General features: G+C 43.0%; 1 protein-coding gene across 1 annotated transcript in view; it reads left to right on the plus strand.

The window, feature by feature from the left end:
- Window positions 1-4,703: 4,703 nt before the first annotated feature.
- GREM2 (gremlin 2, DAN family BMP antagonist) overlaps window positions 4,704-23,273 on the plus strand; it is a 208,787-nt gene continuing 190,217 nt past the window's right edge. Inside the window, exon 1 of the mRNA XM_029596959.1 lies at window positions 4,704-5,071. The gene's annotated coding sequence lies outside the window, so the exon portion shown is untranslated. The remainder of the gene's footprint in view (window positions 5,072-23,273) is intronic.

Genomic DNA, 23,273 nt, shown 5'->3' on the forward strand with positions numbered 1-23,273 from the left:
AGCAATTCCACCACACAGTAATCTGTAGGGATGTGCAGCCAAACATGTTCAGTTTTTTGTTTCGTTTTGGGGGCGGGTATTTTTTTTTATTGGGGTGCATATTCAGCCACTGAGCAGCTAGGTAAGTTAGCTGGATACACTTATCCGAGTAACTTAAGTGTGATATTCAGTGGCATGACAGTGCCACTGAATATACTCGGCTATGTTAAAGTTAGCCGGATATATATATATATCCGACTAACTTTAGACCAGCTCTACGACATGGCCAGAGTTAGCTGCATAGGTTAACCGGCTAGCTTCAAATATTGAATATCCGAAGACCTATCCGGCTAACTCTGCTCCTCCCTGGAATGCCTACCTCCCACCCCAGGAATGCCCCCAACTTATCTGGCTTAATTCTAATCGGATAACTTGTTAACTGGCAAGAATTTAGCCAGATAAGCCATTTAATATTGCGGCTAAGCCATTTAGACGGATTACTTTTCAGTTATCCGTTTAAATGGCTTTTGAATATTGGCCTTATTATTTTATTTTAGTTAGGAGGAGATAGGCAGGTTTATCCTGGCTGCCAAAGTTAACTGTGTGCCAGGGAATGCCAGTGTCAAAGGTCCTTCTTTATTATGTTGTTAGGTAGAATTAAGGGTCTGGGTGCAAGGTAAATGGGAAAGGAGGAGGGGGGTTGCAGGATGATTGGATGATGTAATGGGGATGCTGTTGCTGATGGATTTGAAGTTTGTGATTGGAAGTTAAGTACGTGGGAATGCTGACGCACGATAAGAGAAAAGGTGGTTGGATCCGTTTGTTCGCCTGCCTTTTCTCTCCTTGGCAGCGCCCACCCTCCCATCCTTAGATGGTTACAATAGTGTTTAATGTTGATAACATGTTGTTGCATTAAGTGTCGCAGCTGTAATTTTAGGATTGAGGGTACCCAAGCCAAGAAAATGTGTTGTGATAGAGGGAAGAATGGCAAAATAACGCAGGGGAGCTAATGTTGATTATCTGATGCTGGCTTCCCAGCTAGTTATATGGCGGGGCTGGGGGTGGGGGTGGGGGGGGGGGGGTTCATGGTCCTCTAGTGGTATGGATAAGTTATTAAATGGCTAGTTGGCTGGAAAAGCTGCTTAGCTAGTAATATGACAAGTTGAAGGGCAGGGCTGTTGGCTGGGTTGGCTATGGACTCTAGGGATAGCCAACTCAGCCAACAAATCTGCAAACCATGACAAATAAGAGCAATTTGTTTCATTCAGGGGGGCCCTGAAATGAATTGAGCTGGGTCCCGACATCTGGACCTTGGCCTAGGCTGGAACCTGGGCACAGGTCTGACACTGTAGCCTAGTCTAAAGTTCAGATGCTGATGCCAGGGCCTCGGCCCAGACCCAAGCTCGACATCGGTGCCCAGCTCGGAGGCTGGGTTCTGATACTTGGGCTTCTGCCTAGGCCAGGGCCCAGGCCCAGGCCAGCTCTCGATGCCTGGGCCTCGGAGCAGCTCAGACAATGTCATCGATTTTCTTCTTTTTTTCTTCAACTGATGCTGTCCGGTGGGGTGAATGTGTCGGAGTTAATTAACTCCAGTGCGACCCAGCGGATGGTGTCAGTTGAAGAAGAAAAAAGAAAGAATAGGACGTTGTCTGAGCTGCTCTGAGGCCTGGACTCCAGTCCTGAGCCTTATCCTAGGCCAAGGCCCAGGCATCTGGATGCAGCCTCCAGGTCAGACCCCATCTTTGGGCCTGGGTTTGGGCTAAGGCCAAGGCCCAGGCATTGGCAACTGGCTTCCGGGCAGCCTCGAGCCTGGGTTCGGGTTCTGGACTAGGATAAGGCATCACTCTTGTGTAGGCCAAGGCTGAGGTCATGCTGACATTCTGTGTTCTCTGTCTATGCAAGGCCGAGGCTTCAGCCTGGGCCTAGGCCTTGCTGGCGGATCCCCACTGGACTGGGTAGGTGAAGGCCACAAGGGGTTCCTGGCCCTGGTATTTTCCGGGGATTGAGAGGGAGGGATGGGAGGTCCTGTTATTTTTTTGTTCATTTTTTTGTTTTTTTTGTTTTAATGTTTGATTCCTTTTTTTCCACAAATGAATCAAACCAAAACATTCCACGAACCGAAATTCATGGGAAAAATCTTCCTGAAAACAAAAACAAATTTCTTTTCCATGCACATCCCTAATGGACTTGGCTCGGGTAACTTGTATTTAGAGATGCCATTGGCCAGGCCCTGTCACATGGTAGGAGTAATGGACGGCCGGCGCCATCTTTAAAAATGGCGCGGGCCATCCAGTGCTCCTACCATGTGACAGGGGCTGGCCAATGGCATGGATACCCTGTCACATGGTAAGGGCAAAGGGCCATTGGCGCCATTTTGATTAGTGGCAGCCAACGGCCCGAGAGCGGGAGATGGCTCCCGGGACCCCCACTGGACCACCAGGTACTTGTAAAAAGTTTTTGGGGGGTTCGGGAGGGTGGGGCAAGCTAAGGGAACAGTTTTAAAGGGTCGGGGTGGGTTTAGGGATTGTATTGGTGTGCCGTTTTTCCCGCCCTCCCCCAAAACGATAAGAGAACCCCAGGAACAAAATCATGGGGTTCTCTTATCGGGAGCCCCCGATTTCTGACGATTTTGAAAATATCGTCTGATATTTTCAATCGTCCGAAGCCCGATTCACATCCCTACTTGTATTATTAATGAAGCTGGCAGCCTATAATTTTTCAAACAATGATGTCTCTCGTATGTCTTTATTGGGAAAAGTGGGTGAGGGATCTTAAGTTAAGGCATTCCCCTGGTTTCACCTGTTATCAATTTTTTTTTTCTTTTGTTAGTTTTTTTCTGTTTCATTTTTTTTTTTTAAGTACACACTAATATTTTTATTGCACACTAATCAAAATAAAACAAAAAGACGAGTGAATATCCCTAGTAATCTGTCAAATAAACAAGCAGTATATTTTCATTTTATTAGCTTAGTACATAAAGCAGTTTCAGCCAGTGTACTTTGGGTAATATATACCTGTGGTAAATTGCATAAGTTATCATTTTTCAGCACATAGGTCCCTAAGGATCAAAGTTACTATCCAATAAAGATTATATTCTAATTAATACAGTTGTGATTATTGTGGGTAAAAATATTGAAGTTATCAGTGACACTGAAAGTAAGTAAGGAAAGAAAAAGCTAAGTAAATATGTCAAAATAAATCAAACAATACCATGAAATAACTTTGCAAGGTTCAGCCACAGTAGATGTGCATGAGTTGTCACTTTGCAATATATCGGGTTGATGTTGCTACCGCACATACAGGCTGATGCAATACCATGCACTCAGGCTAGCGTGGTTGAATATGCGTCCATAACCCCTTATGCAATAAGGGAATTAGCGCATCCAAAACACGCGTCCAAACTAGCGTGTAGCTAATAGTGCTCATCACATGTAAATGTCATGTTGATGAGGCTATTAGCCAGTTCCTCCTTATGTAAAAAAATAGCCGTGCGCCAACCCTCAAAAATTAACGCCAGCCTCAGAACTGGAGTTAAGTCTTGAGCATCCCCAAAGGTTTACAGAAAAGCAGAAAATACTGCTTTTCTGTGGTTCCTCAGACTTAATATTATGGCAATATTAATTTGGAGGAACCATAGAAAGCAGCAACGTGAAAAAATAATAATTAAAAAAACCGTCTTGCCGGTGGTCAGGTTAGGAAAACAGACGCCCAATTTACGAATGTCCGTTTTCCTAACCCATGACTGTGCACAATTTAGGTAAACAGACGCTGGAAACATTGAGCGTCCGTTGTCCTAACTCGAGCAAGCCACTTCTCCTGGGCGCCCAATGCCACAGACGAACTAGGGACGGACAATTTATCTACAGCATCTCGGCTCATTTGTCTATTGCATTGAGCGCCCAGGAGAGGTGCTTGTGCGCACGTTAAAAAAAAGTGCATCCACTTTGGAGGCACATTTTTAGTGCATGGGTATTGCATTGGCCTGATAGTGTTGTTAATATGTGAAATTAAAGCAGATCATTGCTGTATGTCAGAAAATATTATTTTGTATGTCATTCCGATCTGACAGGCTACATAATTCTTTACATCTGTTTTAGTTAGAATGCTGAATAAAGATATTTAATTCTAGCATAATAATTTTATATTGTGAAAGACCTGATTTAAAAGATTTTTTTTCCCCTTGGACTGGAAGAACACACCTTGTAGTAAAGGCCTGTTACAATCTGAGTTGCTAACCTCCTCATCAAATACTTCAGGAATGGGAATAGCAAGGATGCTCCTAAAACTATAGAGCCAAGGCAGCCTACACAGAGGATAAATGGGCACATTTCTGATTGAACTGAAACGTTACGGTTTGTAAGCCTGTCTTGTGTTATTCAGTTCTGCATTCTTTTGGAAGTCATGATCTAGTGTGGCAATAGGAAATGTACTGCAGAAAGCAGAACTTGTAAATTCTTAACATTGCAAATCCATCAGCGGGGCAGAGAAGGAAGATCTACCAGACAGTGGTGAGTGTTTTGTGTGTGTGTGTGTGTGTGTGTGTGCGCGCTTGGTGGATGGAGAATTTCTCTGCATAAACATGGGGGTTTGGAAGTTTGCTAAAAATGTTTGCACTGACCACAAGGTTGTAAATCCAGAGACTGTAAGAGGGCGAAACAGTGCAAGCGACTGAAGCGTGTGTGGCTGTTTGTGGTGAGATGAGAGAGGGAGCAGGGGAAGGAGGAGGGAGCAGAGAGAGAGAGAGAGAGAGTGGGCTGGTGTGATTTGTTTGGTGATCAGAGCCAATAGAAAGCTAAGACTGTGATAATATCCCCATGCCGTGACTGAGAGGAGCCAGAGCTGAGCCTTGACTGCTCCTTCCACATCTCACACCAAAGACAGCCTTGGACCCGGCAGAGCCCGGCGTAACGCTGCCTGTTCTCGGGGCGCACCTCCGCTGAGCTCTTATGGGGCATCTGCGGCAGCTTGGATAGGAACAACAGAGCAGACCGAGGTCAAACGTATTCACTCCATTGGGATACATGTAACTCACCAGAAAGAAAAGAGAAAGAAATCCAGACCTGAACTGAAGAGAACACGCAGCTTGTTTCAGGTAAGATCACAGAGTTCATACTAAAAGCATGAGATGTAGAAGGGCTGTTGTTTATTTGTAATATATATTGTAGCTTAGCTTTGGTTCTTCAATTCCCGAGCTGATATTAGAAAAGCAGACCCCACATGCTTCCCTGATCAATCAGCAGCATTAAATCAATATTCCCTCGTTTATGTGATATCTCCTGAAACAATACTGCAAGGAAGTGTTTCAACAAGCAAGATTACAGAAAGCCTGCTCAGCTTGCTGAACAGACTGACACGCACAGACTGTACTTTCTTACCGATCTGGAATAAAGACTGCACACGTTCAAGAAACGTTTTGAAAGGTGCAAAATAAATGGGAGCTGAAGAATCAAGCCAGAGTCGCCTAAGTATTTCTTGTCTAGGTACCGAACTGTATTTGCTGCTTTGGACACGCTTGCACTTAATTGATAACGGCAAATAAAGTTAATGAATGGTGCCATGCACTATTATCCATTATGGTAAACTGTAATTTCAAAAAGTGAAAAAATATATATATATATATGGTGCAGTTTCATTCTGTAGCAACAGTTTTGCAGCCTGGCATGCGCTGGAACCACTTGCACCCGTTTAGTGACAAAAGTGATGCGTTCACAGTGGCAGCGTGTAAGCAAAGTAATAAGAACAAGATGGAGACAAGTGACGTTAATGTCTAATTGGGCTAATTAATTTTATTCGTGTAACGCTTCAGGTCTGTTTCCCCAGGCTGCCATCATTACTCTCAACTGCTGCCTTATGTACCTTTGCACTTTTTCTTTTTCTCCTTTACTATGGTCAATAATAGTTTGTGATTATGAAACTCCACTAGGATGAACTCCAAGGGCGTGCAGCCGCCAGCAGCTGAAAGTATGTTGCAAAATGACGATAAGATTTACCAAAACGTGTGTTTGACCAAATGGGGCATCTTTGCTGCCTTCATCCTGCTCGAAGGTCTGTGGGGTTTTTTGGGTTTTTTTTTTTTTGCTACAGACTGAAGGGGCTGGCGCATCGCCTTCGGCCTCCTTTTGGACTGTGATCCTAGTGCAGGCTCTGATCCACCAAAGTTAAGGATGGATCTCATCTTGCCCTTTTAACTGAAACGGAGAACCTGTACAATGTGACCGGTGTGGGGTGGAGGAGGGATAGAGAAGGTTAATGCCCTGCCACCCAACCCCATTAGGGACATTACAATATAATGACCATTGACAAAACAGGAGAATTAAGGCTCCTGGAAAAAACAAAACACAAAAACAGAAAACACCCCCAAACCCTAGCAGCTCTTTGTACTATCATAACTTAACCAGAGTCTTATTAAATAGCAGTGATGTTTAGCTGAGGTAATAGCTAATTTTGCTGCTATGAGAATCATGTGACTTAAAGGTTGCAGAGGAGAACATTGACAGGTCATAAAGAAATTAAACCTTTTATTGAAAAGAAAAAGCACAAACAACCCTCAAAAGAACCAAATTAGGACTCGGCTGAAGTTCTAAATAGAAGTAGGCGATTGTTTAGCTCCATGAGTTTGCTTCCATGAAAGAAACTGCTAATGGTGATTTCAGCAAATGAGATAAGTAGTTTAAGAATTTAAATAACCAGAGAATGATACTTCAAGAGGTGTAATAATAAAAATATACACCGCTTCCCCTCTTCCCTCCCCCACCCCCAGCTTAAAAGCCTAATTAACACTTTGAAAAACAATCTCCACAGCCCTTGATAGTACTTCTGAATAGGATATATTTTATATCTGCTATGACACACTAGCGTTTATTCAGTATTATCTTGGGATCCTTTACTGTACTTAAGTAGATGAGAAATATATGAAAAGATTACATTGTGTTGACTTAATAACTATTAGAGAGTAGAATCCAATCTAATTACTTTTTCTGCAAAAAATTTCCTCCAGTTTACAGATCTGACTTTTGTTGTTTCTAATCATCTCTTACTTCATCTCCTTTCCAAAACTTTATTTATAAAGAGAAAATGACTTTTGCACACTGATGAATGGAGATATGCTCAAACCTCTCTGCCTATTAAACATTGCTTCTCCTAATTAACGAGATTGCTTTCCGTAAGAGTGCAGAAAGAAGTGAAAAGGATGGCAATGAATAGGTTGTATACTTCCAGCCCTCAAGACTTCCAAATGGATCGGGTTTTCAAGATAAGCAAAACATGAATATTAACAAGATTTGACGATTAAGCAGCCTGTACACTAAAGGTTAGCATGCATGTTTAGTGTGCAAAAAAAAAAATAAAAAATAGCCTGTTATGCACAAGACATTAGTGGCTATGCAATAACATTAGTGCATAAATGAGGGAATCTTGTGTGCAAATTAACCCTTAGTGGGCAGAGAGTAAATGACATGCTATGCTCTCCTCCACTATTTACCGTGCACCGGAGAAAGCCCAGAAGTTAAAACCTGCCTGATGCCAGCATTTTACCATTCATGTTATTGACAGCAGGGATCGGGGCACATGTGCCAGACTTGACACTGTAAAAGGCTCCTGAGCAAGAGCGTATCTCCCTGCTCTTTGAAAAAGAAAAAAAAAAGACAGCAACACGGTGCTTGAGAAAACTTCCCACATAATTCTACAAAATTGGTTTTTCAAACTAAGGGCAACACATGACATCTGAGGTTCAAATATTGTTGTACATCCCACAGGGTAGAAACCACAAGGCTGTTACTGTCTAAGAAATGAGGAGTTCTTTGAGATCCAGCACTCCTTTGATTTGACCACAGTGCATTCAGATCCTCCTGGTCTGGATCCTTCCTGCAGTTGCATCCTGCGCCCGGGTTCCAGTCGCATACATATTTCCTCCTCCCACCGCTGTTGCAGCCTCAGGCAGGTCCTACATCAGTAACCTTACCCCCCCCCCCCCCCCCAAAAAAAAATATCTCAAGATTGCTCACTCAAGCCTCCATCTGGACAAAGGGTGGTCCTGGCCAAAGCACTACAGGGTGCTCATAGAGGGAAGATGGGTAGGAGTCCAGTGCCCTCTGGATTTAGGGCTGGCAGGTTTGCCTCCCTTGGAATTTATGTGCTTGGATGTGCCCTGGCTGGGATACATTTGGGGGTTGTGGCAAGAGGAGATGTGGCTCCTGCAGCAGGCGAAGTTATGGGAGATGGTAACTACAAGACAGGGGAGAGAAAGAGTGGCAGAGAGAGGAAGAGGCAAAAGAAGAGAGACACCAGCAAACGTGAGCATTTCAAAAATAAATCTGCATTTATTTACACAGTGCAAATGAATTTCCAAGCAAAATGTTCACAGAGGATAACTGTTCCTCTAACATTATACACTTCAAAATGTGTAAAGCACACTACTGTCACAAATGGAAATAAATATCTTACTTTTTTAGCCATTGCCATGATTTTGTACAAATATTTCACAGCATGTGTTAGGAATTATTAAGAAAGGAATGGAAAATAAAAGAGAGGATGTCATAATGCCTCTGTATCCCTCCATGGTGAGACTGCACCTTGAATAACGTATGCCATTCTGGTCACCGCATTTCAAAAAGGATATAGCTGCACTGGAGAAAGTGCAGAGAAAGGCGATCAAAATGATAAGGGGCATGGAAAGGCTGTCCTATGAAGAAAGGCTAAATACGTTAGGACTGTTCAGTCTGGAGAAGAGATGACTGAGGGGGGATATGATAGAAGTCTACAAAATCATGAAAGGACTTGATCAAGTTAATGTAAATTGGTTATTTACTCTCTCAGATAATAGAAGGACCAGGGGGCACTCCATGAAGTTAGCAAGTAGCTCAATTAAAACAAATTGAAGTAAATTTATTTTTCATTCAGTGCATAGTTAAACTCTGGAATTCATTGCCAGAAGGATGTGGTTTCAGCATTTAGTGTTACTGGGTTTAAAAAGGTTTGGATAAGTTCCTAGAGGTTAAATCCATAAACTGCTATGATGGTAATTAATAACCAATAGTAGCTTGTGATCTTTCTAATGTTTGGGTACTTGCCAGGTACTTGTGACTTGGATTGACCACTGTTGGAAACAGGATACTGGGCTTGATGGATCCAGTATGGCATTTTTTATGTTCTTATGTGTGTCATATTCTGCATGGTCTCAGATTGTCCCTACAACAGGTGTCACAGTAGAAACAATGCTGTAACAGGTGAGGGTCAAGTCCTAACTTCCTTTAGGCTCCACTGGCAGGTCAGTGCATGTTAACAACCCTCTAAAGGAATTTTACTGGACTCTTGCTGTGGGTTCCTGCTTTGTGCTGTTATACTGTAAGTACCTCACCAGCTCAAGCCTTGTGTATTATGGAGTCTGTGATGCTGATGACGACGACTTTGAGACCCAACTTTTGTGTGACGCAAATGGCATGCCGTTTTCCTCCTGAGTGAAGTGCCACATCTGTTGGCATGTTTGTTCCCCTACTGCTGCAGTTTGTGGTGCATCCACTTGCTCCACCTCCTTTTCCTTCTCCAAGTCAGTGTGAGCTCTGCCTTCTTGACAGATATAGAAGCTCAATGCTCTGGGGAGTTCTTGCCTTCTTTGTGTCTCCTCCCTTTCCCTTCTCCCCCTGCTGTGCTATCTTACATTCTTCCACCCAGTATGTAAGGGGCCTGACCTGGGCTATAGGAAGGAAGTTCCTCCGACCCTTTGGCCTGACTCATCTGCCTGTTCCTCTATGCCCAGCACTCCCCTCTTTCCTTTCCACCTCTCCCTTAATTTATAGTAGGCCTATTTCTTGTACTGTCCATTCTCTTCCTGGTATGGTACTCCTCTCTCTCTCTCTCCTCTCTACTCTTTCATCTCTCACTCATTTTGCAGGCTGAAGCATAGTTAGTTGTCCCTTATACATTCCATTCTCTCCCCAACTTGTCCTCTTACACTGATCATTCAAGACCTACGCTTACACAGGATACTGGCAAACAGAAATGCATACATAGAAGCTGATATTTAGCACTACTTAGCTAAATAAGTAGCAACTTTCCCTGCTAAGTAGCAGCCGCTGAATATCCAGCTATGTTCAGTGGCTGACACTTAGCCAGATATCTTGGGGGCAGGCAATGGATCAGGGCAGGACTACTTATCTAGTTATCTTAACCAGATAAATGCTGATATTCGGACTTATCCGGTTAAGTTAAGAACATAAGAACATGCCATACTGGGTCAGACCAAGGGTCCATCAAGCCCAGCATCCTGTTTCCAACAGTGGCCAATCCAGGCTATAAGTACCTACCAAGTACCCAAAACCTAAGGCTATCCTATGCTACTGATGCTAGTAATAGCAGTGGCTATTTTCTAAGTCAACTTGATTAATAGCAGGTAATGGACTTCTCCTTCAAGAACTTATCCAATCCTTTTTTATACCCATCTATACTAACTGCACTAACCACATTCCTGGCAACAAGTTCCAGAGTCTAATTGTGCGTCGAGTGAAAAAGAACTTTCTCCGATTAGTTTTAAATGTGCCTCATGCTAATTTCAAGGAGTGCCCCCTAGTCCTTCTATTATCCGAAAGAGTAAATAACCGATTCACATTTACTTGTTCTAGTCCTCACATGATTTTAAACACCAGATAAGTTACACCTTCCATAGATCAGGTCTAACTTAACCAGATTTAATTCTTCCATCTAGGTAGCAATATGTACATGTATATTCATCAGCATAGCTATGCTGCTGAATATCTCATTAAAGTTAGCCGGATAAGTCTTATTCTACCACCACATTCTACCAAAGAATCCAAAAAAATGAATTTATTCACTTGGTGATAGACAATACAGTTGCATGGGAACTTAAATAATAAATCCCCCAACCAATGACCTGCTGCTTCATCTGGAGAAACAATTTCCTTCTAGACTGTGTTGCATGGGCCACATCAGGGAGCATGCTCACTTTTTGCCAACAAAAAGAAATGTCTTTATATTTAAGTATCATTTAAAGACAAGACCCTTGTGCCCTTTGGAACTGAAGGTCGCGAACTGTGTGGCGCCTCGTTGGGATGTTATTCTGAGAAGCCTCCAAGTCCAAGATCTATCAAGTCTATCAGTAGTGATAACAGAATCAAAAGCTACTTCTTCCACATTTTTCCCTTACCTCATTGATTTTAAAATTGAAATGTCTCTCTCACTTATTTGGTAATCTTTCTCTCAGATATTTCCTAAAAAGTTCTTGTAGAGAAAATAATATAGAAAATTAAGCAAACAAACCCCTAGATTCATCAAAATGCTATAATAACGCATGGATAACGCCCATGGTAAGAAAAAGGGGCATATTTATGGTAATTTTTAAATTAACTTCGCATAGGTAGTATCATAAGAACATAAGAATATGCAATACTGGGTCAGACCAAGGGTCCAGCAAGCCCAGCATCCTGTTTCCAACAGTGGCCAATCCAGGCCATAAGAACCTGGCAAGTACCCAAAAACTAAGTCTATTCCATGTTACCGTTGCTAATGGCAGTGGCTATACTCTAGGTGAACTTAATAGCAGGTAATGGACTTCTCCTCCAAGAACTTATCCAATCCTTTTTTAAACACAGCTATACTAACTGCACTAACCACATCCTCTGGCAACAAATTCCAGAGTTTAATTGTGCGTTGAGTAAAAAAGAACTTTCTCCGATTAGTTTTAAATGTGCCCCATGCTAACTTCATGGAGTGCCCCCTAGTCTTTCTATTATCCGAAAGAGTAAATAACCTATTCACATCTACCCTTTCTAGACCTCTCATGATTTTAAACACCTCTATCATATCCCCCCTCAGCCATCTCTTCTCCAAGCTGAAAAGTCCTAACCTCTTTAGTCTTTCCTCATAGGGGAGCTGTTCCATTCCCCTTATCATTTTGGTAGCCCTTCTCTGTACCTTCTCCATCGCAATTATATCTTTTTTTGAGATGCGGTAAAGTTTTTGCAGCTCAAAAGAGAGAGAAACTATTTATAAGGCCTTCATAGTAGTCAACTATTTATATCTCTATAGGAGGGCCAGCTAATAGGTCGAGGTGAGGTGTTGGTGATTGTTTAGGGGTCAGTTTTAGATGCAGAGTAAGACGTACGAACGGCACAGTACACCAAGTTAAAGATTTGACGTCAGTTGAAATGAGGAAAGGACTAGGGCATGAGAACATAGTAGAAATCTCATCTTTGTGAGACTTTCCTCACTTCAAATGATGTCAAATCTTCACCTTGGTGTACTGTGTCATTCATACATCTCATTCTGCATCTAAAACTGACCCCTAACAACCACCAACACCTCACCTCGAGCTATTAGCTGGCTCTAGTGATATAAATAGTTGAATACTGTGAAGGCCTCCCCAGAGTCAGTCTCTCTGTCTCTCTCCTCCAACCCAGAAATGGCCAAAATGCAATATGCAAAATTTATCACAAATTGTGTTATGGCCATTTTGGACATATAGCACAGATCAACGCCAGAAAAAAGGTATAGTTAAAATCATGTGATAGCATATGTTATGCTATTGCACAGTGTAATATTGCTCCTCATTTTAATTAATCCCACCGAAACCCCTCCCCAATCCTGCTCCTTCTTAAAATTTGCATTTGCACAGTGCAGTAATACAATTATCGCATGCGTTAACGCCATAATGCATTTTGATGAATGACCCTGAAAGATTGTTAATTCTTGTTGAATTCTCCAGACACTAATTTGTCATGAAAAATCAGTTTCTCTGTCATACAAGCCTCTCTGGACACTTACAAAACTAGAGATCTGTGATTTTTGAGCAGTTGCTATGCCTTCCACTTCTCCAAATCTTCTATTATGATTTCTGAACTTGACAGCTATCTCTTTAGAAAATTTACACAGTTTTAATTTCATTTATTTTATATTTCTTTTCTGCCTTTCGTGATTGGATAGCTGCTTCAAAAAAATTAGAATGTGATAGATTAGGTCAAAATTTTTTTGGGGGGGGGAATTACATTACAAGGCCCTCAAAGGTAGATTGTACAGTAGTTCAGGGGTCCCCAAACCATGGCCCAAAGACTAGATATAGCCCTTGTCTGAATTTCATTCAGGCCCTGGAAGCAACAGCAGAAAGAGCTTGATTTGGCCCAAAGCAGTTACAACAGGAGCCTGATCTGTCCTGCAGTGGCAGCAGAGGGAGCGCATTCTGCTACTACTGCCTGCTCAAATACGTCAAGCTTTCTCTCGATTCAGTCAAATGCTATGGGGTAGATTTTCAAAAACGGCGCGTTGGCGTACTTTTGTTGGCGCTCCAGGCGCCAACAAAAGTATGCGGGATTTTAGCAGATACGCGCGTAGCCGTGCGTATCCGCTAAAATCCTGGATCGGCGTGCGCAAGGCTACCGATTCCGTGTAGCCGGCGCGTGCCGAGCCGCGCAGCCTACCTCCATTCCCTCCGAGGCCGCTCCGAAATCGGAGCAGCCTCGGAGGGAATTCGTTAACGCCCTCCCCTCACCTTCCCCTCCCTTCCTCTACCTAACCCACCCCCCCAGCCCTGTCTAAACCCCCCCCCTACCTTTGTTGGGGGATTTACGCCTCCCAGAGGGAGAAGTAAATCCCCACGCGCCAGCGGGCTGCTGGCGCACCTAGACGCAACCCGGGGGCGGTTCCGGAGGGCGCGGCCACGCCCCCAGACCGCCCCGGGCCGAAACCACGCCCCCGGGCCTGCCCCCGAAACACCACGTCCCGCCCCGAAAACGGCGCGCCGCTCGGCCCCGCACCCGACACGCCCCCCTCGGAAAACCCCGGGACTTACGCGAGTCCCGGGGCTCTGTGCGCGCCGGTAGGCCTATTGAACATAGGAGCACCGGCACGCAGGGCCCTGCTCGCGTAAATCCGGGCGGATTTACGCGAGCAGGGCTCTTAAAATCCGCCCCTATATGTCCTACTTTAGCCCCAATTCCCAAGGCCCTTTGCCAATACCATGGTCTTAACCTAACCATTCTCTACCAGCCTTGTATCATAGTTCGATATACATATACCCTGGTTTGTTTCAACAGTTTCATGATCCTAGTTCTGTATTCCTCTGTTTTATGTAATTGCACTATTTGAGGGCACTGTTATTGTTATTATGTAAACCGTTTTGATTTGTAACCTGTTACAAGAAATTCGGTATCTAAAACTGTTAAATAAATAAATAAATAAATAAATAAATAAGTAGGAACTGAAAGTGGCAGCATGTCAGAGTGACATGGGTAGGGCATGCCGATGCAAGGCGATCACTGATTGGCTGTGTTAGGCATTGCTGGCATTAGTGCTGCTTGTGCAGGTGGAGCCGCTCGGGCCAAAGACTTGCTGGCTGATGCAATGTCATGCGCGGAGCCTAGCGCACAGGATAACGAGCACTTGGCCACGCATTTTGGACGTGCTTCCATAACCCCCGAAGCAATAAGGGGATCAGCGTGTCCAAATCACGCGTCCAAACTCATGCGTAGCTAATAACGCTCATCACATGTAAATTCCATGTAGACGAGGCTTTTAGCTATTACCCGGTGATGCAAAAAATCCCTGTGTGCCCGAGGTGCACTTTTTAGCCCGTCAAATTTTACGCCTGTCCGGAGCAGGCGTAAAATCTTCCTGTGCGTCAAGGGCTCAACTTAAAAGCAAAAAAAAAGCAGTTTTTCTGTGGTTTCTCCTACTTAGATTTGTCTCAGTACTAAGTAGGAAAAACCAGAGAAAGCAGCACCATGCAAAACAAAGTCTTGCCGTTAAAAAGAAAAAACAAATTTCGAGGTTCACAAAATACACCCACAATGTACACACTCAGGGCTGTGTACGTTGTGCATGCATAGTGTGCCAGTAAGTTAGCTGCTGTGGGATAAAATGGACGCTCATAAATTGAGCATTCAATTTGGTAACCTACACACAGAGGACACTTAATATTCATTGAATCACTGCTTCACTTACTGCAGATTGGTCCTTTCACTGTCACATGTCAGAGGAAAGGACCAATCGGGAACAGCCTTGCCGGTAGGTGGGAAGGAATCTCTGGCCAGGCTGTTGTGTATCCACAACCACTTCTCCTGGGCGCCTGATGCAGAGCGCTAGGGGCGCACAAATTATCCATTTCACATCCCTTTTAGCACAGCAGCTCATTTGCGTATTTCATCGAGTGCCTAGGAGAGGTGCTTGCACGCGCGTTCAAAAAATGTACATCCACTTTGGACGCACGGTTTTTTTACGCGCATGATATTACATTGGCCTGAGAGAGAGGCTGCAGCACAGCCATGAGGATTTTTTTTTTTGCCTGCTGTGGAGGATGGTGCTGGCCACAGAGAGGAACACATTGGTAGTGCTGAGCCATGGGTTCTGCAAGGCTGCCAGGGAAAGCCAGGTGAGCATGGTAGAGCTCCCAACCAGGCCACCATCTCGTCAGAGATGGGGATGAGGGGACATGGATATGAGCCCTAGGGATGCAGGCTTTGAAGGCAAGAGTTCAGAAATTCTTCTTATAATAAGCAAAATACCAAGTCCCAATGTCTCTTCCTGGATTAGAGCCTCCGCAGATTGGTTTGTTTTGTCATACCGCAAATCTGGTATGTTACAGGAGAGGGATGTGAGAGGCGGGTGAAAGGGATAAGAAAGACGAAGGCGGTAGAGAGGCAGCAAGAATGCCTGGGATAGTGGGGATGATGAGTGCGACCGTGCATCACGCATGCCTTCCCTCCTCTTGGGTGACCAGATATTGGGGAAAATGGAGAGGCAGGGAGCAGGGTTGCTAAGGGGGTGGCAGGGTTGCCAAGGTTGAAAAAAATGTAGAAATATTACTGACACTATGTGTAGCACCTCTGATAACCCTGACCCCTGCCTCCCACCTTTCCCCAGCATTTCAAATCACCAAAAGGGCCAAACAAACATAGCCTCCCTTTAAACCCTTCTCAGCAAACAGCTCCAAGGCGGTTTTTTCCTCCCCCCCCCCCCCCTCCACCTTTGGCTAGGCAAACTGTGAGGAGCACCTCTCCCTTCCACGCCCTCTTGGTGATTTGAAATGTCCTGTCCTATGTGGCCCTTCATTTGAATGGTTTAGGGACCCCTGGTATAATAGGTTAGGGGGTTACATTACAGTACGGTAGTTTCCATCGAGGCATATTACACTAAAGTAGATTAGGTCAAAAGTAAAGAGGGAATTACAGTAAGGTGTTACCTTACAAGCAATCGGGGGATATTACATTATTGGCAAGGTGTTATATTACTGGTAAACATGCATGCAGTAAAGTATATAGATATTTTAAGGTCTTTACACAGGGCAAATGTCTCAAGTCTCTCAGTTTCCTGGTTCTTGACTGCTGCAGTTTGTTTGTGATTAGTTGGATTGTTTTGCATTGAGTAATTCAATCAGCCACAATATTTTCAGTTCAGCTTCCATACATTTTGTAATGGTAACTTTGTGTGGGGTTGCTGGCAAAACTCCCTCCAATCTAGCACTCAATCCCCGTGGAGGAGGGAAAGCCACTGAAACTGGAATTCTCCTTAAGAGGCAAACGTACTACCTTGGCAGTATTTTTCTGGGGGTTAGCAGCAGCCATTTTGCTGCACCTGCTAATGAGCTCCAAGCTCATCAGCATCTGTAGGAACATTGTGCGTTACATTTTTCATACGTTGCCATGGCCAGAAACTTCACTTGTTCTCTTCCTTGGCAAAGGGCAAACCTGTCCCAGGATCTGTGAACTGTCATAGGCAGCTAAAGGGGCATCATAGCCTGTGTGAGCACCCTACTATCCTCTCCCACTGGTGATCTTAGTAGCCCCCTTCTTGGACCCCATAAATATCCCATAGCATAGCCCTTCCCTCTTCCTGCCTTATATCTCCCGAAATAAATGAAAAAAATCCCCATTTGGGGAAGATCTCCCGTTCCCACTTTCATGTCCCCAAATTCGTTCCCCATCAAAGGGATAGTCGTCTGGGGGTAGGCGTAATCCCCACTCACTCCTGCCTTGCCTGCTCCCGGTTTTAAAAAGGGCACCAGTTAACCTCAGGAGATCTTTGGTATATGCAAATGAGCCTAGTTTACCATTCTTTTCTTCTATGTTAATTTCATACAGTAATTCAGAAAGGGGGAGAGCATATTGTTTTTGATTTGCTGCATCCTATGGAAAATATTCAAAAGTCAAATAATTTTGACCAGAAAGTGGTCAACTGCAAATCTAAATACATACTAGCAAATGATGACATTTGCACAGTCAAGTTTGATGTAAGGTGGAAACTAAACTAAACTAATTTAAACAGAAAATAGGAAATCACTTTAAATATATCTTTATATAGAGGTGCATACATATAAATAAATTATGAACTGTATGAAAAATTACCAATATTTGAGGAGATTCGTACAGTTTGAGAGTTCAGCAGGAAGCAGATTTGATGCAGACTCCCTCAATTTTGCAAATCAGTGTGAAATCTGGATGCACTTTCTTCAGCGAATCTGAAGAAAATTTGAAAATTACAAATCAGGCTGAAATTAACCTAGTTTGAGTTTGGCTTCAAATTCCTCAGATATTTCTACTGGTCCGGATTTTTTCTATTCTACCAGAGTTCTAAGTTGGACTGTTTCACATGGCTTAACTCTATTGAGAATTACTCTTACAAATCATGTTACATCATTATGGATAATATGGAGGGTAATTTTATAACAGCCCACACATAGGGCTGAAGTCTGTGGGTACAAATCTCAAAATTTCAAAGGGGATATGCACATAAGTCCGCTTTGAAAATTTGAGGGTCATCCTGGTACAAGTATACAATTATTTGCAGGAAGTTACACCTACTCCCAAGCATATGTAACTTCCTCCATGTTTATTTACATGCATACTTTAGAAAATTGAACGTTTGTGCAGAAATGCCTTCCCTGCCCGAACTCCATCCCCTGAAATGCTTCTTGCTACTGTGGGAAAAGCACGTGTGAAATGGGGTTTCTCATACACACATGTATGCCTTTAATTGATTTTCCTCATGGCAACAGGCAGCAGACGCAGGGTAGAGAAAAGGAAAGAGCAGGAAGCAGAGCAGCTGCCACATCAGGCCCAGTGTGCAGCTGAAGTGACCAATCTCGCTCTATCTCTGGCTTTCTTACTGTACTAATTGAATCTAAACAATAGGGGGAGCCAAAGACCTCTCGCAACCAATGGAAGAAGATTGCATGCGAGTATGTGTGTACATGTATGTATATGTATCTATCCACATCTATTAAACAAGAAACAGACCATTCGACATGGTAGATTGTATTAATACAAAAATGCCATCTACTGCTGTTCCCTTTTCTTCATGTACTGACAAAAATCTTAAGAAATGCTGTGGACAAAATTAAATATTAAGGGCCTGATTTTCAAAAGCAATTACACGCATAAAACATGGTGTTGAAAATTGCCCTGGGAGCTGTGCATGTAAAAGAATACACAGAAGCAGTTTTGTGCATACTTATGCACACACTTCAAAGAAGCGCTCCGGAGCAAAATTAGGGGAGCGAGACTTCATGCATACTTTAGATTTTCAGATGTGTGAAAATGTGTGCATATGCATTTATATCTGCTCCATAGCAGGTGCAACATGTTTGCATATGTTGCCCAGGAGTCTTTGCCTATCCTCTCATTTCAAAGTTGACTTACAAACATACATTTTGCTTTGAAAATTCGGTCTGAAGTCCATGTGTACTTTCTACAGGCAGGCTGTTATAAAATTAGCCTCTAAATATCTGGGGCCCCTGCGCAACCAATTTTATCCCTATGGTCCATCCCACGTTTGTCGTTATGGGACTCACAAGTTATGATTCCTTTTTAGTATTTTTCCTTTTTGCATATACAATAATCACTTAATATGTCCACTCAAAATAGAATCACCACATTAGAAGCTGGCAACAAAGTTGATGCAGATACCTATTTCTCTCTTTAGCATGCCCATGTTTTGAATTAGATCTTCATCCAAGGAGCCTCTCTTTACACTCAGTGCTTAGTTCATAGTAACTTCTTTTTGTCTCCATGGTGACTGTTCCCATGCCATTTCTAAAAATGGCAGAAACAAGCACAGGGGTTATCAATATCTCGTAAATCACAGCTTTGGCATCGTCATCACTTTTCATTGGTTATCACATATTTCAATCCTATGTGTATTTCTGTGCTTCAAACTCCTCCCGCTTAGGACAATTCATTCAATCAAACAGGCACCTCATGGTCTTCTACACTCGCTACTTCAAAACTCCTCCCTCTTGGATCAAATTTAGTCCTCAAATAAACTGCTCCATGTCTTATTCACATTCTCAGGCCAATGCACACAGGTTAACGAGCGCTTGGAAGCACATTTTGGATGTGCGTCCATAACCCCCGATGCAATAAGGGGATCAGTGCCTCCAAGACGCGCCTCCAAATCCACATGTAGCTAATAGCGCTCATCACATGTAACTTCCATGCAGATGAGGCTATTAGCTATTACTCCGCGTTGCAAAAAATCCCCGTGCGCATGAGGCACACTTTTTAAACTTGTCAAATTTTATGTCTGTCTGGAGCAGGTTTAAAGTCTTCCCACGTGTCAAGGGCTCAACTTAAAAACAAAACAAACCCTACTTTTCTGTGGTTCCCCCTACTGAGTATCATTGGGAAGTAGCTAATTTTCAAAGGAAAACAACATAATTCCTTTGGAAAATTTGCTAGAATAGACATTAGCTCAAACTGGCACACTGGCGGTGCACACGTGAGTCGACTTGGATCCAGGGACATGACTATTTTAGAACTTGCACACGTATATATGCGCACACGTGCACCAAAATTTAAGTGGGTGCGCATAACGTGTGCGCAAATGCCACTTCTACCATGTAAATTGGGGGATTTTAAAATAGGCGTGCACCAATGCTATTCCCAGTTTTACCAGTTTGCCCCCAATTCTCCTAGTTAGGAGATAGGTCCTCCAAAACCCCTGGTTTAATAGCCTTCACTTCCCCCGGTTAGCCCTGACCCTTAAAACCCCACAGATCTGCCTAATTTTATTTTTTAACTTACAGATCATTTATAGCAGAAGTTACACAACAGAGGCATTGGTGCACGCCGGGTCGCGTAAGTATTTATGCGCACATCTCTGGTTCATGCCCCAAACTGCCCATTCCACACCAAGACTATACCCATACCCCACCTGTTTTTGAAAAGTTTCAAGATATGTGTGGTGCAGAGATATGCATAACTCGGCAGCCTTTAAAATCTGCCTGACGTGCGCCAGCCTGACATATTCGTGCATCCCCTAATTAATGCGTGCGTCGGGCTTTTTAAATTCACCTTATAAAGTACACATGCTAAAATTACCTGTGTAGCTTGCACCTGCTACGTGTGCCAGAGGCTGAAGGGAGGTAAAATAACTCATGTATGTTTAAAAAAGTCCATACACGCCTTTCTTCTCCCCTGATGTGAAAACACACCCACTCCTTAGAAATGCCCTTTTTTAAAACCCAACTAAAAGTACTCATACTGTGGAAGCTCACACGTACTTTTAGTTTGATAAAGGAGGGAGATTTTCAGACAGGGTAGTTTACCAATGAAAATGGTTGTGAATACTGTCCTCAATATGATTTAAAATACTGGCAGTACCTGAATATAATCTGAACTGAAGTGCCTGAAAAGCAGACTATAAATCAAATGAATAAATAAGGAAACAGTTTTAGCGACAACAATTATTTAGCATAACTTGTCTCGCAGTGAAGACAGGCAGCAGATAGTGTGTGTGATATAGGGCATGTACTCTGAAAATTCCTACTGCATATAGCATGACCTTGAAAGAAGGCCACATTACTAAAACTGACTACAAATTCAAGACTTCCGTGTTGCTTACATGACTTCTCTTTCGTAGGCCATATCTGTTCGGTTTACTAGTGAAAAATCGCATCAGAGAATGGCATCCTATAATCAGATGAAAAAAAATAATAAAAGTTTGCAATTTATTGCATTTTTTCCACAATACAGGACCAATTCAAAATAAATTACTACATCAAGACATTATATACAATGAAATAGTGAGCTATAGGGGTGTGCATGCCAAAAACTGTCATTTCGTGTCTTGCCGTGTTGTTTGAGGGATCAATTTTCATTTTTGTTAATGTTGTCTCTTTTTTTTTTATTGTTTACTTTTTGGAAAGACTGCACACAAAAAATGATAGAAAAAAATACAAAGTTTGAGTTTAGTTTTTTCTATCATTTCATTTTGAAAATTACAAGAAATGACATAGATAATGTCATTGACATTGTCTTTGTCGTTTCAAACGAATGCACATCCCTAGTGAGCACAAGCATAAATCTAACAACAATAGGCACAGTGATATTCCTAAATGTATCATATGTGTTGTGATGGAACTTCAGGGAAATGTTTAATATTCTCTTTAACAGTCTCCTGAAACTGTAAAAAAAAAAAAAAATAATAATAATTGAGCATACCAAGATGAGGATTACTTGAATTCCTGTGCAAGGCTTTATTAGTTAGTTGATTTTGTCTTATACAAACATTGTCTGCCTTTAAGGTATTATATAATCTGGTGCTAGAAACAGATCTATGACTCCAAAAGACTGCAGGAACTTAATCTTATCACACATGGAAGACTAGCTGACTTTCTAAGTGTGTGTGTAATTATAGCACTAACCCTGTCTAATCCATTATATTAAACTATTCCAATCTGAATACGTTTTTGTCTGCTTTTCAGATCAGTTAACAAAGAGCTTTTAAGTTTCCTATTCTTAATAATGATCAGGTATGTGGTATGCTTTCCCCTAAAAATGTTTGTGATATAAAATCCACCTTAAGGCCCTCTTTGATCAACACACATTGAGAACGTATTATATAATACATGAAGATAAGAGTTCAACATTTTTAATTAGACTCACAGTAGGAGATTACTTCGTGCAACTCTTCACATGCACCTACTGAACTCATTTGCATACTAGATAAGGTGGTGGGTTCCATGGCTATTAGTAAGTGTTTCCAATGTTCATTTTCTCCCATCATTACTAAAATAGCTCTCATTATCTTCTTGAAGACTTGTGGGACTTCCCTTTCTAAATGCTTGCATGTAAATATTGAGGTTCTTTGTTCACTGTATGCTATCATGGGTCCAGTGGTATCTTACGTAATCATTGCTGCCTCCCATTATCACTAAAATGACTCCCTTATGTTCTTATGGAAGGTCAATGATAAATAATAAAATGCCTACTTTACTTTTCAGGTCTCCTGTGCAAAGTCATAAGACCCAGAGTTTAAAATTCCAAGAAAGATTTCTAAAATACATTCATATGATGATAACGGTATGCTACAATGATCTTGGACTATAGATATAAGCATAGGGGCAGATTTTAAAACCTGCGCGCGGGTGCAGATTTGTTCGCGCAACCCGGCGCGAACAAACCTACGCCCGATTTTATAACATGCGCACGCAGCCGCGCACATGTTATAAAATCCAGGGTCGGTGCACGCAAGGGGGTGCACAATTGTGCAACTTGTGCTCGCCGAGCCGCACAGCCTCTCTCCGCTCCCTCCGAGGCCGCTCCGAAATCGGACCGCCCTCGGAGGGAACTTTCCTTCCGCCCCCCCGCACCTTCCCCTCCCTTCCCCTACCTAACCCGCCCCCCAGCCCTACCTAGAACCCCCCCTTACCTTTGTTGAAGAAGATATGCACGCCGGCCAACGACGTGTGTAATGGCCACTGTGCCTGGAGGCTCAGGCCAAGACCCACCGCCACCCCTTTTTGCGGGACATACGCGCGTCCCGGGGCTTGCGCGCGCCGCTGAGCCTATGCAAGACAGGCTCGGTGCGCGCAGGGGGAGGCAGGGGTAGATTTTCGGGGGTTGCACGCGTATCTTACACGCGCAACCCTTTGAAAATCTACCCCATATTGAGTAAACAAAGCAGGTGGTCTAGCGCAAAAAAGAGTAATCATGAATTGTTTTATTGCAGGACAAGACAAAGTAATTATCATCTAATTTAAAAAAAACTCACCAGTTAGCACTTAAATAATAATTTATAGAGGAGGGGCAACTTTGCACAAAAAGGAAGGGTTTGGGAAGGGGTGGGGCATCACCGTGCAATCATTTTTTTTTCTATTTTTTAAACTTTTGGCCCTGCTGAGCTACCTCTAGAGGTGGTGGTGGAAGAGACGGGGGCCTAACCAGACTCCCTGGGGACTATTGCTCATTGGATGGGGGTGGGCTGTGTGGCCTTTTTAGAAAGTAGGGCCCCATGCAAAGGGGCCACCATCATGCGTTTTACAGACTTTCCTCTTGATATTTTCTCACAGATTT

This window comes from Rhinatrema bivittatum, chromosome 3, assembly GCF_901001135.1.
Source record: "Rhinatrema bivittatum chromosome 3, aRhiBiv1.1, whole genome shotgun sequence".
Taxonomy (NCBI): domain Eukaryota; kingdom Metazoa; phylum Chordata; class Amphibia; order Gymnophiona; family Rhinatrematidae; genus Rhinatrema; species Rhinatrema bivittatum.